The 16938-nt window shown below is 41.3% G+C and overlaps 1 non-coding gene across 1 annotated transcript; it reads left to right on the top strand.

The window, feature by feature from the left end:
* Window positions 1-241: 241 nt before the first annotated feature.
* Window positions 242-348, top strand: LOC131822341 (U6 spliceosomal RNA). The gene has a single exon (XR_009350216.1). It is a non-coding gene; the product is annotated as a U6 spliceosomal RNA (small nuclear RNA).
* Window positions 349-16938: the final 16590 nt, after the last annotated feature.

Raw genomic sequence — 16938 nt, forward strand, 5'->3', positions numbered from 1 at the left:
ATAGAATTTACAGATGGTTTCCGGTAGTATGGACATTTTAACAATGTTAATTCTTACCGTTCATAAATATGGGCTATCTTTCCATTTGTATCTCCTTCAATTTCTTTATCAATGTCATAGTTTATGGGGTACAGATCTTTCATCTTCTTAGTTAAAACTTTTCCTAAGTATTTTATTATTTTTGATGCTACTGTGAATTAGATTGTTTTTCATCATTAGAGTGTAAAAATGCTCCTGTCTTGTGCTTACTTTGGCAGCACATATACTAAAATTGGAATGATGCCGAGAAGATTAGCGTGATCACTGAACAAGGATGACATGAAAAACTGGGAAGCATTCCACATTAAAAACAAAACAAAACAAAATTCTTGTCTTTTATATATTGATCTTGTATTTGGCAGCTTTACTAAATTTGTTTATCAAATTTTTTTGTGACGTTTTTAGGATTTTTTTACATGTAAGTTCATGTTATCCAAAAAAGGAAAATTTTATTTCTCCTTTTTTTTTTTTTTTGGAGTCTTTTATTTCTTTGTGCTCCTTGTTTCTCTGGCTAGGACATCCAGTACTATGTCAAATGAGAGTAGTGAAAGTGGACACACTTTTCTTGTTTCTGATCTTTAAGGTGAAAACTTTCAAACTTTTTTGATTGAATATGAGATTAGCTCTGGGCTTGCAATATGTGTTTTTTAATTGATTTTTTAAAATTTTTATAAACATATAATGTGTTTTTATCCCTAGGAGTACAGGTCTGTGAATCACCAGGTTTACACATTTCACAGCACTCACCATAGCACATACCCTCCCCAATGTCCATACCCCCACCATCCTCTCCCAACACACCTCCCCCCAGCCACCCTCAGTCTGTTTTGTGAGATTCAGTGTTTTATGGTTTGTGTCCCTCCCAATCCCATCTTCTTTTATTTTTCTTTTCGTACCCCTCAAACTGCCTATGTTGCATCTCCACTTCATCGTATCAGGGAGATCATATGATAGTTGTCTTTCTCAGATTGGTTTATTTCGCCAAGCATAATACCCTCTAGTTCCATCCACGTCATCACAAATAGCAGGATTTCATTTCTTTTGATGGCTGCATAGTATTCCATTGTACATATATACCACATCTTATTTATTGATTCATCTGTGGAAGGACGCTTAGGTTCTTTCCATAGTTTAACTATTGTGGACATTGCTGCTATAAACATTTGGGTGCATGTGCCCCTTCAGAATGCCACGTTTGTATCTTTAGGGTATATACCCAGTAATACAATCACTGGGTCATAGGGTAGTTCAATTTTCAGCTTTTTGAGGAACCTCCACGCTGTTTTCCAGAGTGGTTGCACCAGCTTGCATTCCCACGTACAGTGTAGGAGGGTTCCCCTTTCTCCACATCCTCGCCAGCATCTGCCATTGACTGACTTGTTCATTTTAGCCATTCTGAAAGATGTGAGGTGGTATCTCATTGTGGTTTTGATTTGTATTTCCCTGATGCCGAGTGATGTGGAGCATATTTTCATGTGTCTGTTGGCCATTTGGATGTATTCTTTGCAGAAATGTCTGTTCATGTCTTCTGTTCATTTCTTCATTGGATTATTTGTTCTGAGGGTGCTGAGTTTGATAAGCTCTTTATAGATTTGGGATACTGGCCCTTTATCTGGTATGTCATTTGTAAATATATTCTCCCATTCTGACAGTTATCTTTTCGCTTTGTTAACTGTTTCCTTTGCTGTGCAAAAGCTTTTTGATCTGATGAAATCCCAATAGTTCATTTTTGCCCTTGCTACTCTTGCCTTTGGCGATATTCCTAGGAAGAAGTTGCTGCTGCTGAGGTCAAAGAGGTTGCTACCTGTTCTCTCCTCAAGGATTTTGATGGATTCCTTTCTCACATTATGCTTCTTCATCCATTTCCAGTCTATTTTCATGTATGGTGTAAGGAAATGGTCCAATTTCTTTTTTCTGCATGTGGCTGTTCCATTTTCCCAACACCTTTTGTTGAAGAGGCTGTCTTTTTTCCATTGGACATTCCTTCCTGTTTTGTTGAAGATTAGTTGGCCATAGAGTTGAGGGTGTATTTCTGGGCTCTCTATTTTGTTCCATTGATCTATGTCTGTTTTTGTGACAGTTCCCTACTATCTTGATGATGACAACTTTGTAATAGAGCTTGAAGTCTGGAATTGTGATGCCAACAACTTTGGCTTTCTTTTTCAATATTCCTCTGGCTACTCGAGGTATTTTCTGGTTCCATATAAATTTTAGGATTATTTGCCCCAGTTCTTTAAAAAAAAAATGGATGGGATTTTGATAGGGATAGCATTAAATGTGTAGATTGCTTTAGGTAGCATAGACATTTTCACAATAATTGTTCTTCCAATACAGGAGCATGGAACATTTCTCCATTTCTTTGTGTCTTCTTCGATTTTTTTCATGAGTGCTTTAGAGTTTTCTGAGTATAGATTCTTTGTCTCTTTGGTTAGGTTTATACCTAGGTATCTTAGGGTTTTGGGTGCAACTGTAAATGGGATTCACTCCTTAATTTATATTTCTTCTGTCTTATTGGTATAAAAAAATGCAACCAATTTCTGTGCATTGATTTTATATCCTGACACTTTACAGAATTCCTATACAAGTTAGAGCAGATTTGGAGTGGAGTCCTTTAAGTTTTCCACATACAGTATCATATCATCTGCAAACAGTGATAGTTTGAATTCTCTTTTGCCAATTTGGCATAATTTCGATGCCTTTAATTTCTTTTTGTTGTCTGATTGCTGAGGCTAGGACTTCTAGTACGATGTTGAATAGCAGTGTCATGATAACGGACATCCCTGCTGTGTTCCTGACCTCAGCGGAAAAGTATTCAGTTTTTCTCCATTGAGAATGGTATTTACAGTGGGTTTTTCATAGATGGCTTTGATAATATTGATAATATGTGCCTTCTATCCCTACACTTTGAAGTGTTTTAATCAGGAAGGGATACTGCACTTTGTCAAATGCTTTTTCAGCATCTATGGAGAGTATCAGATGGCTCTTGTTCTTTCTTTTATTAATGTGTTGTATCACATTGATTGATTTGCAGAAGTTGAACCAACCTTGTAGCCCTGGAATAATTCCCACTTGGTCGTGGTGAATAATCCATTTAATGTACTATTGAATCCGATTGGCTAGTATTTTGGTGAGAATTTTTGCATCTGTGTTCATCAAGGATATTGGTCTGTAGTTCTCTTTTTGGATGGGATCCTTGTCTGGTTTTGGGTTCAAGGTGATGCTGGCCTCAGAAAAAAAGAGTTTGGAAATTTTCCTTCCATTTCTATTTTTTGGGAACCGTTTCAGAAGAATAGGAATTAATTCTTCTTTAAATGTTTGGTGGAATTCCCCTGGGAAGCCGTCTGGCCCTGGGCTTTTGTTTGTTTGGAGATTTTTGATGACTGTTTCAATCTCCGTACTGGTTATGGCTCTGTTCAGGTTTTCTATTTCTTCCTGGTTCAGTTGTGGTAGTTTATATGTCTCTAGGAATGTACCCATTTCTTCCAGATTGTTGAATTTGTTGGCGTAGAGTTGCCCATAGTATGTTCTTATAATTGTTTGTATTTCTTTGGTGTTGGTTGTGATCTATCTTCTTTCAATCATGATTTTATTTATTTGAGTCCTTTCTCTTTTCTTTTTGATAAGTCTGGAAAGGGGTTTATCAATCTTATTAATTCTTTCAAAGTACCACCTCCTAGTTTTGTTGATTTGTCCTATTGGTTTTTTTTGTTGTTGGTGGTTTTTTTTGTTTCTATTTCATTGATTTCTGCCATGATCTTTATTATTCCTCTTCTCCTGCTGGGTTTAGGCTTTCTTTGTTGTTCTTTATGCAACTCCTTTAGGAGTAGGGTTATGTTGTGTATTTGAGATCTTTCTTATTTCTTGGGAAAGGCTTGTACAGCTTTATATTTTCCTCTCAGGACTGCCTTTGCTGTATCCCACAGATTTTGAACACTTTTGTTTTCATTATTATTTGTTTCCATGAATTTTTTCAATTCTTCTTTAATTTCCTGGTTGATCAATTCATTTTTTAGAAGGATGCTATTAGTCTCCATGTATTTGTGTTCTTTCCAAATTTCCTCTTGTGATTGAGTTCTAGTTTCAGAGCATTGTGGTCTGAGAATATGCAGGGGATGATCCAATCTTTTGATAATGGTTGAGATCTGATTCATGACCCAGGATGTGGTCTATTCTGGAGAATGTTCCATGTGCACTAGAGAAGAATGTGTATCTGTTATTTTGGGATGAAATATGTTGAATATACCTGTGATGTCAATCTTGTCCAGTGTGTCATTTAAGGCCTTTTCCTTGTTGATCTGTTGCTTGGATGATCTGTCCATTTCAATGAGGGGAGTGTTAAATTCCCCTACTATTATTTTATTATTGTCGATGTGTTTCTTTGATTTTGTTATTAATTGGTTTATTTAGTTGGCTGCTCCCATGTTAAGGACATAGATATTTAAAATTTTTAGGTCTTCTTGTTGGACAGACCCTTTGAATATGATATACTGTCCTTCCTCATCTCTTATTATAGTCTTTGGCTTAAAATCTAATTGATCTGATAAAAGCTGCCACCCCAGATTTCTTCTGATGGCCATTAGCATGGTACATTGTTTTCTACCCCCTCTCTTTAAATCTGGGGGTGTCTTCGGGTCTATGATGAGTTTCTTGGGCAGCATATTGACGGGTTTTGCTTTTTATCCATTCTGATACCCTGTGTCTTTTGATTGGTGCCTTTAGGCCATTTACATTCAGGGTAACTATTGAGAGATATGAATTTAGTGGCATTGTATTGCCTATAATATGACTGTTACTGTATATTGTTTCTGTTCCTTTCTGATCTACTACTTTTAGGCTCTCTCTTTGCTTAGAGGACTCCTTTCAATATTTCCTTTAGAGTTGGTATGGTGTTTGCAAATTCTTTCAGCTTTTGTTTGTCCTGGTAGCTTTTTAATCTTTCCTTCTATTTTCAATGATAGCCTAGCTGTATATAGTATTCTTGGCTGCATGTTTTACTCACTTAACACTCTGAAGTTATCATGCAAGGTCTTTCTGGCCTGCCAGGTCTCTGTGGATAAGTCTGCTGCCAATCAAATGTTTTTACTGTTGTACAATACAGACTTCTTCTCCCAGGCTGCTTTCAGGATTTTCTCTTTGTCGTTGACAGTTGTAAATTTTACTATCAGGTTACGGGGTGTGGACCTATTTTTATTGATTTTGAGGGTCATTCTTTGCATCTCCTGGATTTTGATGTTTGTTCCCTTTGCCATATTAGGGAAATTCTCTACAAAAATTCTCTCCAATATACCTTCTGCTCCCCTCTCTCTTTCTTCTTCTTCTGGCATCCCAATTATTCTAATGTTTTGTCGTCTTATGGTCTCACTTATCTCTCAAATTCTCTCCTCATGGTCCAGTATTTGTTTGTCTCTCTTTTGCTCAGCTTTTTATTCTCCATCATTTGGTCTTCTGTATCACTAATTCTTTTGCCTCATTTATCCTAGCAGTAAGAACTTCCATTTTTTATTGCACCTCATTAATAACTCTTTTGATTTCAACTTGGTTAGATTTTAGTTCTTTTATTTCTCCTGAAAGGGCTTTTATCTCTCTGGAGAGGGTTTCTCTAATATCTTCCATGCCTTTTTCGAGCCCAGCTAGAACCCTGAGAGTTGTCATTCTGAACTCTAGTTCTGTCATATTACCAATGTCTGTTTTGATTAGTTCCCTAGCCTTTGGTACTGCCTCTTGTTCTTTTTCTTGTGATGAGTTTTACCACCTTGTCATTTTGAGCAAATAAGAATATATAAAGGAGCAAATAAAATGCTAAAAGGGTGGCAAAGACCCCAGGAAATTGTGCTTTAACCAAATCGGAAGAGACCCCAAGTTGTGGGAGAACGAAAGGGGATAAAAAAGAAGTTCTAGGGGAAAAAAGGTTAAAAAAAAAGAAAACAAGGAAAGAATATTACCAAAGAAAAAAAAAATATATATATACTAGACTTGTGACTAGACTAGGGTCACTCACTTAATTTTAGGAGTATTTTGGTCTCTTAGAAGAAACTACCTCCCAGGATTTTAAAGGATGAAAAACATATAAGGGTAGGCACAATGATGGGATGGAATGAACCTATAAAAATGAGTTAAAAAAATTAATTTCTAAAAAATAAGTTGATAGAGCAAGTTGGTTGGGACTATAAAGAAAAATAAACTGGAGAAAATTTGCTCAGTCTGGACACTAGAACAATCTTGGAGCTAGATTTAGGGTATATTTTGGTCTATTAGGAGAAGTTATACCCCAAATTATTTAGAAGAAAAAAAACCCTATGTGTAAAAAATATATATAGTTAGATACAATGGAGGATAAAATATGACTATAGTAATGAAGGTTCAAAATAGATTATTTTTTTGTAAGCTATTTAAAAAATAATCTCGTTAAAAAATCATTGAAAGACGAATTGATAAAAGTTAAAAAAAAGTAGCAGAAGAAAAAAGAAAAAATATATAACTGCAAGACTAAAGAATCATTGGGAGAAAGCCATGAATTCTTTGTTTTGCTTTCTCCTCCTCTGGAATTCCACTGTTCTCTTTAGTAAGTGAAGTTGATCTTGGCTGGGTTTCTTGTTGGTCTTCTGGGGAAGGAGCCTTTTGTATTGATTCTCAAGTGTCTTTGCCCGAATGGATTTATCCTGCCCTTACCTAGGGTAGGGCTAAGTAATCCGTGAACTTTTGTTCCCTGAAGGCTTTCCGTAGAGTTCTCGATGATGGAATGATAATGGCGGTCTCACAATCCGGCCCAGAGGAGTGGAGAACTCAGGGCCCCGCTCCTCAATGCACCCTCAAAGAAAAGTGCTTAATCACTCCCATCTTCCCGGCCTCTGGCCATGCTTGGAGAAAAGCACTCTGTCATTCGCACTTGGAGAAATGTCCTTGGTCATTCTCATCTCCCTGGCCTCTGGCCGTGCTTAGAGAAAAGAGCTCAATTACTCCTGTCTCCCTGGCCCTTGGCCATGCTCCAAGCTCACCCTGCCTATTCCTGGTTCAAAGTAACCCTGGGTTGAGAGCTCACTCCTCAGCTTTGTTCTGTAGCCAGCTTCCCCACTCTAATACCTGTGAATTCTGTGACATTCAGATACCCCTGGTCCTTCTGTGACCCTGAGGGACCTGGGGCTATGCTGACCCCACTTGGGCTTCACTCTGATTTAGCCTCTGGGGTGATATCCCTCAGTGGATCAAATTTAAAAAGTCCTGATTTTGTGCTCCATTGCTCCACAGCTTGCCGGGAGCTGGTCCCTCCCCCCGCAGTCTACCTTCCCTTTCTTTGGGTTCTCTTTTCCGCCGGTTCTACCTTTCAGAAAGTGATCAATTTTCTCTTTCTAGAATTGTTGCTCTCCTTCTCTTTGATCTCCCATTGGACTTGTAGGTTTTTGCAATGGTTAGATAAGCTATCTACTGATCTCCTGCTACCTGATGTCGTCTCAGCCTGCTACTTCTCGGCCAATTTGAATCCTTCCACGGAATATGTGGTTTTCATTGTGTTGATGTGTATTCTTTCTGTACCCAGTTTGTTGAGTATTTTTATTATGAAAGGGTGTTGAATTTTGCCAAATGCCTTTTCTGCATATATGGAATTGATCATATGAGATATCATTGATCATTCTATTAATATAATGCATCACATTTACTGATAGGTGCTGGTGAATTCAGTTTTGTAGCATTTTGTAGAGAATTTTTACATTTTTTATTTATCAGGGATATGATCCAGTAGTTCTTTTTGTTGCTGATTTGAAAAGTGCCTCGGAGTATTTCAACCACTTCAACTTTTGGGAAGGGTTTTACAAGTGTTTGTATTATTTCTTCTTAAAATGTTTGGTAGAATTCACTGTGGACATCATCTGATTCTGGACTTTTATTTGTTAGAAGGTTTATATTACGAATTCAATCTCCTTATTCCTAATTGGTCTGTTCACATTTTTTATGTCCTTATGATTCAGTCTTGATAGGTTGTATGTGCCTAGGAATTTGTCCATTTCCTCTAGGCTTTTGATTTGCTGGCATTTAACTGTCTGTTATCTTTTATATTTCTGTGGTATCTGTTATAATGTGTCCTTTTACATTTCTAATTTTATTGAGTCTTCTCTCTTTTTTTCTGATTTAGTCTAGCTGTCTTTTTTATTTATCATTACCAAGTCTAATTTTATTTACCATTTTAAAAAACTTTCTAATTTCTTAATTCTATATTTCATTTATTTCTGCCCTAATTTTTATTTTTTTAATTGCTTTTGCTACTTTTAAGTTTACTTTTTTTCTTTCTGTACTTTTTTGAGCTGTTATATGGTTCTTTATTTGAAATGTTTTTTTAATACATTTAAAGCTATAAAATTTCCTTTTATAACTGCTTTGCTGCTTCTCATAATTTTTTGGTATATATTTTTTTATTTTCCTCAAGATGTATTTTTATTCCCACTTTGTCTTCTTTTTTTTGATTTTTTGTTTGTTTAAAAATGTGTATGTCTGTGTATTTTTAAATTTTCCAAATTTCCTTCGGTATTGATTTCTAGCTTCATATTATTTTGGCTGGAAATATACTCGATATGCTTTCGATATTATTGATTTTGGGGGGACTCTTGTTTTGTGGTTTAAAATGTGATCTATCCTAGACAATTTTCCACGTGTGTTTGAGAAGAATATTTATTATGATACTATTGGATGGAATATCCTGTAAATATATTAGTTTCATTTGACATAGTTCTTATTTGTTTGTTTGTTTTGTTTTGTTTGTTTGTTTGGTTGGTTGAGAGAGAGCAGGGCGGAGAGAATGAGCAAGGGGTAAGGGCAGAGACAGAGGGAGAAGATACCCTCCTGAGCAGGGAGCCCAATGTGGGACTCTATCTCAGGACCCTGGGATCACAACCTGAGCCAAAGGCAAAGGCTTAACTGACTGAGCCACCCAGTTGTCCAGGCAGTGTTTAAATTCACTATTTTCTTATTGATTTTCTGTTTGGATGATCTATCCATATGTAAGAGTGGGGTATTATTATCCCCAGATACTATTGTATTGCTATTTATTTCTCCTTTTTGTTTTGTTAGTATTTGTTTTATATATTTATGGGGCTCAATATTAGGTACATGATATTTACAGTTACTGTATGGATGAATTGATGACACTTTTCTTATTGTATAATGACTGTGGTGATTTTTAGCTTATATAAACCCTATTTTGTCTGTTATAGTTATTGCTACCCTTGTTTTCTTTTGTTATCATTAGCTTGGAATATCTTTTTCCATCCCTTTACTCTCTGCCCATGTGTGTCCTTAAAGCTAAAGGCATTTTTTATACGCAACATATTGTTGGATCTTGTGTTTTTTGTTTGTTTTTTAAATCTATTCTAGCCTTTCTATGATTTCCAACTGGATGATTCCATTCACTTACAGTTAAAGTAATTATTGATAGGTAAAGACCTAACTATTGCCTTTGATTCTTTTTATATTTCCTGATTTATTTAAATTTTAGTTAATATATAGTGTAATATTAGTTTCAGGATTAGAATTTAGTAATTTGTCATTTACATATAACATTCAATGCTCATCACAAGTGACCTCTTAATAATTTTTACTGACTTAGCACATTCTCCTGCCCATCTCCCCTCCAGAAACAATCAGTTTGTTACTTATAGTTAAGTGTATTATGGTTTGTCTTCCCCTCCCTTTTTAAAAATTTTTTTCTTTCCCCAGTGCTTATCTGTTTTGTTTCTATGTTAATTGTTTGCTCTTTTGTAGATGCTCTGCTTTTTATTTCCTGTATTGTTCTCTTTGTAATCTGATGACTTTTTGTGGCAGTACGTTTTAACTTCTTTATCAAAATCTTTTGTGTATCTACTACATATTTTTTTATATTTACCATTAAGTTTATATAAAATATGTTAGTTATAACATTCCATTATATGTTGAAAGCAACTGAACTTCAATAGTGTACAGAAAATTTATACTTCTATAACAAGAGGTTATTGATGTTTTTACATTTTGATCATTTTTATATTGTACTTTTAATAACAAATGATTGCAGTTATAGTTATTTTTAATAAGCTTGTTTTTTAACTTTTAAACTAGATTAGTAAATGATTTCTATATCACCATTACAGTATTGGAGAATCTGGTTTTGACTATACATTTACCTTTAGCAATAAATAAGGAACCATCCATGCATCCATGTTGTCATCTTGATTACATCACCGTCCCCAAATCTTCAGTAAGTGTTACTTTATATTTATCTATTTTTAAAGATTTTGTTTATTTGACAGAGAGAGAGAGAGCTCAAGTTGGCAGAGTGGCAGGCAGAGGAAGATCTAGAGGCAGGCTTATTACCCAGCAGTGAGCCCGATGCAGGTCTTAATCCCAGGACCCTGGGATCACGACCTGAGCCAAAGGCAGCTGCTTAACCGATTGAGTCACCCAGGGACCCCTAAATTTTACTTTAGTTAATATATGACCATTTTTTATTTCTACTAATAGACACATCAATTTTATTGCTTTTAATATTAAGGTCTTCTCCTTAACATCATTATCATCTAATTCTTTTTCAATTTTAAAAGTGTTGTTTACATTTGTGGTGGTAAGTATGTAATTCATGTATGTGGTGGTATGTAAGTAATTCAAATATGAATTTTAAACTCTAGATCATATGCTCCATTGTGGCAGATATTTGTCTTATTCATCCCACCCACAAAAAATTAGTACTCAATAGGTCTTTGTTGATTGACTGAATGAATTAAGTGTTCTGACACTAGCATAGCTGACCAAACCAGAGATCAAGGAGAAAATATAATGATTGTCAAATGGGTGAACCTGAGATAAAAAGACATTTTAGCTTCGTTAGTTTGATATACACTCCAGATAACATTCCAACTCTGCATGGATTTTTGGAAAGCAAACAACTCCTCTCCTAAATAATAAATGTATTAATTGCCTTCCTTATGAGTCCTGACAGCAGTCAGCTTTGTGGGTTTCTGATTCCATTCCAAGAGGTTGAATGTCTGTTTGATTTATGTCATAGGCAACAGTGTCATGAGGAAAGACTTGTAGGATAAAATTTCTTAAAGATGGGAACACATATGGCTGCCTATGGACTGTGAGGTGGGTGTTAATGAAAATGCATTGAGCAGTAAGGGAAGGGCAGCTCACAACCATAGGAAAGGTGCCCTGTGTCTTTGTTTTGTTTTATTTTGTTTTACAAACAGATACCATTTCCCCTCCCCATGGAAATTTTCAAATTTACTTTTCTCTAACAACCACAAATACTTGGGACATTATGAACACAATATGGGCCTTAAAGGATAAAAATAAACAAAAATTTAAGTAAATGTTAAGTGTTTATCATTATTTCAGCCATGTTTTTCTATGTTTAACTTCTCAAAGAAATTACACAGTCTGGTTTCTAAAGATTATACCAAGCTGTTAAACTAATGCAAAGGGTTTTATGGAATTTTTTATAACACCATCTAGATTTTCTACATTGGCTGTCACTCCTGAAAATTCTCAGTTTATAAATGTGCATGCATTGAGGCAGCATATATTTACATTATAGTAAATATTCACTGGTTATTTACCTGTTTTATTACTGTATTTTGATCCTTTCTAATTGTTCACTTTCTTCCATGTTTCCCCCTTATTTCTACAAATGTCAATCCATCACATGTTATGTAAAGTCAAACAGAAGAACAGCTGTTAGTAGAAAGGATTAATAGGTGATTTGATGTTACTCTGTGAGATATTAAGTAATAGTCAAGGTATTTCCATATCATCATTTTAATATATTTCAGTAATACAGCATAGTTGTTATGCTTTAATTAAACCTTCATTAAGTCTTTATATATATATATTTTTTCCTAACTCAAAAATCAGCCCTCATGTCCCATTCAAAACCCACTCAATTTATGGAATAATTGTTTTGTCTTCCCCACACAATCTTCATTTAACTTATTGCTCTGGTGTGCTCCTTTGTCAGCACATATATTAAGTTATTGCTCTGGGTATGTCTGTGTAAGCATTCTTAGTTCAGAGACCTAAGGAGGAGGTCCAAATTGAAGAAAAACAAACAGAAAAAAAGAAAATGTTCTCAGCCATTTCTTGCAGTTTCATTTGCAGGAACCACAAAAGCAAAGATATTAAAATGTGTTTTTTTCTTATTTTTTAAAATTAAGTTTAAATTTTTTATTGGATTATGCTCCCTTAAACTCATCTGATACCATGAATAGAAAACCAAAGCAATCCACCAAACATTCTTTCATGATGTTGCCTTTAAACATGTTGCCTTTACAAAGTTTACAGAGTAGTCTCATCTGTAGAGTAGATGAGCCTTGACTCAAAAGTGTCATCAAGGACTGTGGTGACACTTGCCTTGCCATCCGCCCCCTGTTCCTGCCATGCCAGGCTCTCCTGCTTCACAACTGTTTCCCGACTGCAAAGCCAATGGCTCCTTCTCTTCTCCCGGGGCGGCGTGCTGTGCCTTCCCCAGACATGCTAGTGGGGAGTGCAGTCACAGACGTGTCCCTTTCCTTAAGGCTCTTTCCACGGGCTTAACCACGCTTCACTCCCAGGCAGAGGGGATGCCCGGGCTAAGATGATTTCGCTCCATACAGGTTTCTCCCACGATGCTCCAGAGACTATGTTCAGGCAAGCAGCATCAGCATCCCCCAGAACCGACACTGATTTCCCAGTGAATGCTGTGCTTTCGCAGAGGGGATGCAGGAACAAAGAGGCATTTGCTCTATGCGGGTTTCTCCCACTGTGCTGTGAACACTAGGTTTAGGCAAGCAGCAACAGCAGCCCGCAGAACCGACTCTGATTTCAGAGAGACTGCCTTGCGCACGCAGAGGCTTTGGGCTTGGCGCGAACCGCACTTCGCCGCTGCTTCCTCAGGAAGGCTTTGGGTGTTCGCTCTTTCGCATCAGGGAAGAAAATCTGGGGGAGAGCTGGTGCCTCTTGGGCCTTGCTTTCATTGGCTCTATGTTGGCGCCCTGGGTTCAACCTGCCAGGCCGAACTAAGCAGACATAGCCACAACCTGCAGCAGCATGCGTGGCCTAGGATGGCACTCTATGCACACTACCATCTCCCGGTATAGGCAACACTTGGCCTTTTGCTCTGGTGCTCAGGCGGACTAGGGGACTAGGCCAGTGCCTTCCCCACAGGAGAGGAGAGGCGACAGGATCCCTGCACACTGCCTGTGCACTGGGATGGAGAGCTGTGGGGGACTTATCTCACTCCTTCCCCAGCCAGCCCGGCCACCGCGAATGCTTCCACATCCTGGAGGAAGATCTTATCTGACGACCCGTTCCTTTAGGGAGCTACTTCTGTGTGTTCAGGTTATGGTCCTGGTGGCAAGCACATGTCTGAACCAGGGACATGTGGCCAAGGAGCTGCTTTCCCCTTGGGCTCAGGGGCCCAGGACAGGCATGCCTTCTGCCCAGACTCCTTCCTCACAGTGGAGCACGCGCCCCTGCCCTAGTCGTCCCCTCGGGTCTCCTTCTCAGCCATGTTTCCGTCTCTCCACACAGAGAGAGGGTGACACTTGTCTTACCACCGACCAGCCAGGCTTCCGTCTCTCCGCGCAGGGCGCGGGAGACACTTGTCTTGCCACCGCCCGCTGTTCCTGACAGGACCGGCTCTCCTGCTTGGAGACTGTTTCTGAAAACAGGGCCAACGACTCCTTCTCTTCTCCGGGGCAGCGTGCTGCACCTTCCCCAGACATGCTGCTGGGGAGCGCAGTGACAGACGAGTCCCTTTCCTTAAGGCTCTTCCCACAGGCGCAACCAAGCATCTCCCTCAGGCAGAGGGGATGCCCGGGCAAAGCCGATTTCGCTCCATGCGGGTATATTACACTGAGCTGTGGAGACACGCTTAGGCAAGGAATAGCCGCATCCCACAGACCCGATTCTGATTTCCCAAAGAATCCTGTGCTTTCCCAGAGGGGATGCCCGGGCAAAGAGGCTTTCGCTGTATGCGGGTTTATCCCACCTTGCTGCCAAGACTAGGCTAAGGCACCCAGCAAGAGCAGACCACAGAACCGACTCTGATTTCCCAGTGACTGCTATGCTATCGCAGAGGTTTTCAGCTTGGCGAGAATGGTACTTCTCTGCGGCTTCCTCAGCAAGGCTTTGGTCGTTCGCTCTGTCGAGTCAGGGATAAAGAGCTGGGGCAGAGCTGATGCCTCTTGGGCCTTGCTTTTCTGGGCTCCATGTTCTAGTCCTGGGTTCACCCTGCCTAGCCGAAATAAGCAGACACAGCCTCGACCCTGCAGCAGCGTGTGTGGCCTAGGATGGCACTCTGCTCACAATTTCATCTCCCGCCGTAGGCAAGACCAGCCCTTTTGCTGTGGTGTTCAGGTGGACAGGGACTAGGCCAGTGCCTTTCCAGCCGAGAAGAGATGCGACACGATCACTGCACACCGCCGCGCCCTGGAATGGGGAGTAAAGGGTAACTGTCCCTCCTTCCCCGGGACACTCGCTGCCTCCGCCAATGCTGCTACATCCTGGAGGAGGATGGCATCTGACTGCCCGTTCCTCCAGGAGCTGTTTCTGCGAGTTCAGGGCTGGGCGCCTGGTGGCAAGCCCACGTCTGCCCTATCGTCAGGTGGCCAAAGAGCTGCTGTCCCCTTTGGCCCAGGAGCCCAGGACAGGCATGTCTTCTGCCCAGACTCCTTCAGAGTGGAGCACGCGCCCCTGCCCTTCTCGTTCCCTCGTGTCTCCTTCGCAGCCAAAGTGTCTCTCAGGCAAAGTGAATGACGGGGCAATGAGGATTTCGCTCCATGCGGGTTTATTACATCGTGCTGTGGAGACTAGCTCAGGCAAGCAGCAGCCGCATCCCATAGCCCCGACTCTGATTTCCCAAAGAATGCTGTGCTTTCCCAGAGGGGATGCCCGGGCAAAGAGGCTTTCGCTCTACGAGGATTTCTCCTACCGTGCTGCGAATACTAGGCTAAGGCAAGCAGCAACAGCAGCCATCAGAACCGACTCTGATTTCTCAGCAAATGCTGTGCTTTCGAGAGGCTTTAGGCTTGGAGCCAACAGCACTTCGCCGCCGCTTCCTCAGCTAGGCTTTGGGTTTTCCCTCTGTCGCGTCAGGGAAGAAGTGCTGCGGGAGAGCTAATTCCTCTTTGGCTTTGCTTTCCAGGGCTCCATTTTGGCGTCGTCGGTTCAAACTGCCAAGCCGAATTAAGCAAACAGAGGCACAACCATGCAGCAGCGTGCGTGTCCTAGCATGGCACGGTATGCCCACTACCATCTCCTGGCGTAGGTGAGGTTTGGCAATTTGCTCTGGTGCTCAGGCGGACTGGGGGACTAGTCCAGTGCCTTCCTCACAGGAGAGGAGAGGCGACAGGATCCCTACAGACCGCCGTGCCCTGGGATGGGGAGCAGTGGTGGACTGTCCTCACTCCTCCGGACAACACGTGCCATACGAAAGCTTCCACATCATGGAGGAGAACGGCTTCTGATGGTCCTTTCTTTCAGGGAGCTACAACTGCGAGTTCAGCATAGGCGCCTGGTGGCAAGCACATGTCTGCACCAGGGACAGGTGGCCAAGGAGCTGCTGTCCCCTTGGGCCCAGGGGCCCAGGGCAGGCCTCCCTTCTGCGGAGACTCCTTCTTCAGAGTGGAGCTCGCTCTTCTGCCCTAGTCGTCCTCTCATGTCACCTTAGCAGCCAGGCTCACATCTCTCCGCACAGGTAGCGGGTGAAACTTGTCTTTCCACCGACACGCTGTTCCTCACAGGTCCGGCTCTCCTGCTTCTCGACCGTTTCCGGACAATATCACCAACGGCTCCTTCTCTTGTCCCGGTATAGCCTTCTGCACCTTCCCCAGACATGCTCCTGTGGAGCGCAGTGACAGACGTGTCCCTTTCCTTAAGGCTCTTTCTAAAGACGCAACCACGCTTCTCTCTCAGGCAGAGGGGATGCCGGGGCAAAGAGGATTTCGCTCCATGCGGGTTTATTACACCGTGCTGTCGAGACCAGCTCAGGCAAGGAGTAGCAGCATACCACATACCCGACTCTGATTTCCCAAAGAATGCTGTGCTTTCCCAGAGGGGATGCCCGGGCAAAGAGGCTTTCGCTCTACGAGGATTTCTCCTACCGTGCTGCGAATACTAGGCTAAGGCAAGCAGCAACAGCAGCCATCAGAACCGACTCTGATTTCTCAGCAAATGCTGTGCTTTCGAGAGGCTTTAGGCTTGGAGCCAACAGCACTTCGCCGCCGCTTCCTCAGCTAGGCTTTGGGTTTTCCCTCTGTCGCGTCAGGGAAGAAGTGCTGCGGGAGAGCTAATTCCTCTTTGGCTTTGCTTTCCAGGGCTCCATTTTGGCGTCGTCGGTTCAAACTGCCAAGCCGAATTAAGCAAACAGAGGCACAACCATGCAGCAGCGTGCGTGTCCTAGCATGGCACTGTATGCCCACTACCATCTCCTGGCGTAGGCGAGGTTTGGCAATTTGCTCTGGTGCTCAGGCGGACTGGGGGACTAGTCCAGTGCCTTCCTCACAGGAGAGGAGAGGCGACAGGATCCCTACAGACCGCCGTGCCCTGGGATGGGGAGCAGTGGTGGACTGTCCTCACTCCTCCGGACAACACGTGCCATACGAAAGCTTCCACATCATGGAGAGAACGGCTTCTGATGGTCCTTTCTTTCAGGGAGCTACAACTGCGAGTTCAGCATAGGCGCCTGGTGGCAAGCACATGTCTGCACCAGGGACAGGTGGCCAAGGAGCTGCTGTCCCCTTGGGCCCAGGGGCCCAGGGCAGGCCTCCCTTCTGCGGAGACTCCTTCTTCAGAGTGGAGCTCGCTCTTCTGCCCTAGTCGTCCTCTCATGTCACCTTAGCAGCCAGGCTCACATCTCTCCGCACAGGTAGCGGGTGAAACTTGTCTTTCCACCGACACGCTGTT

Source organism: Mustela lutreola, chromosome X (genome assembly GCF_030435805.1).
Source record: "Mustela lutreola isolate mMusLut2 chromosome X, mMusLut2.pri, whole genome shotgun sequence".
In the NCBI taxonomy this organism is placed as follows: Eukaryota; Metazoa; Chordata; class Mammalia; order Carnivora; family Mustelidae; genus Mustela; species Mustela lutreola.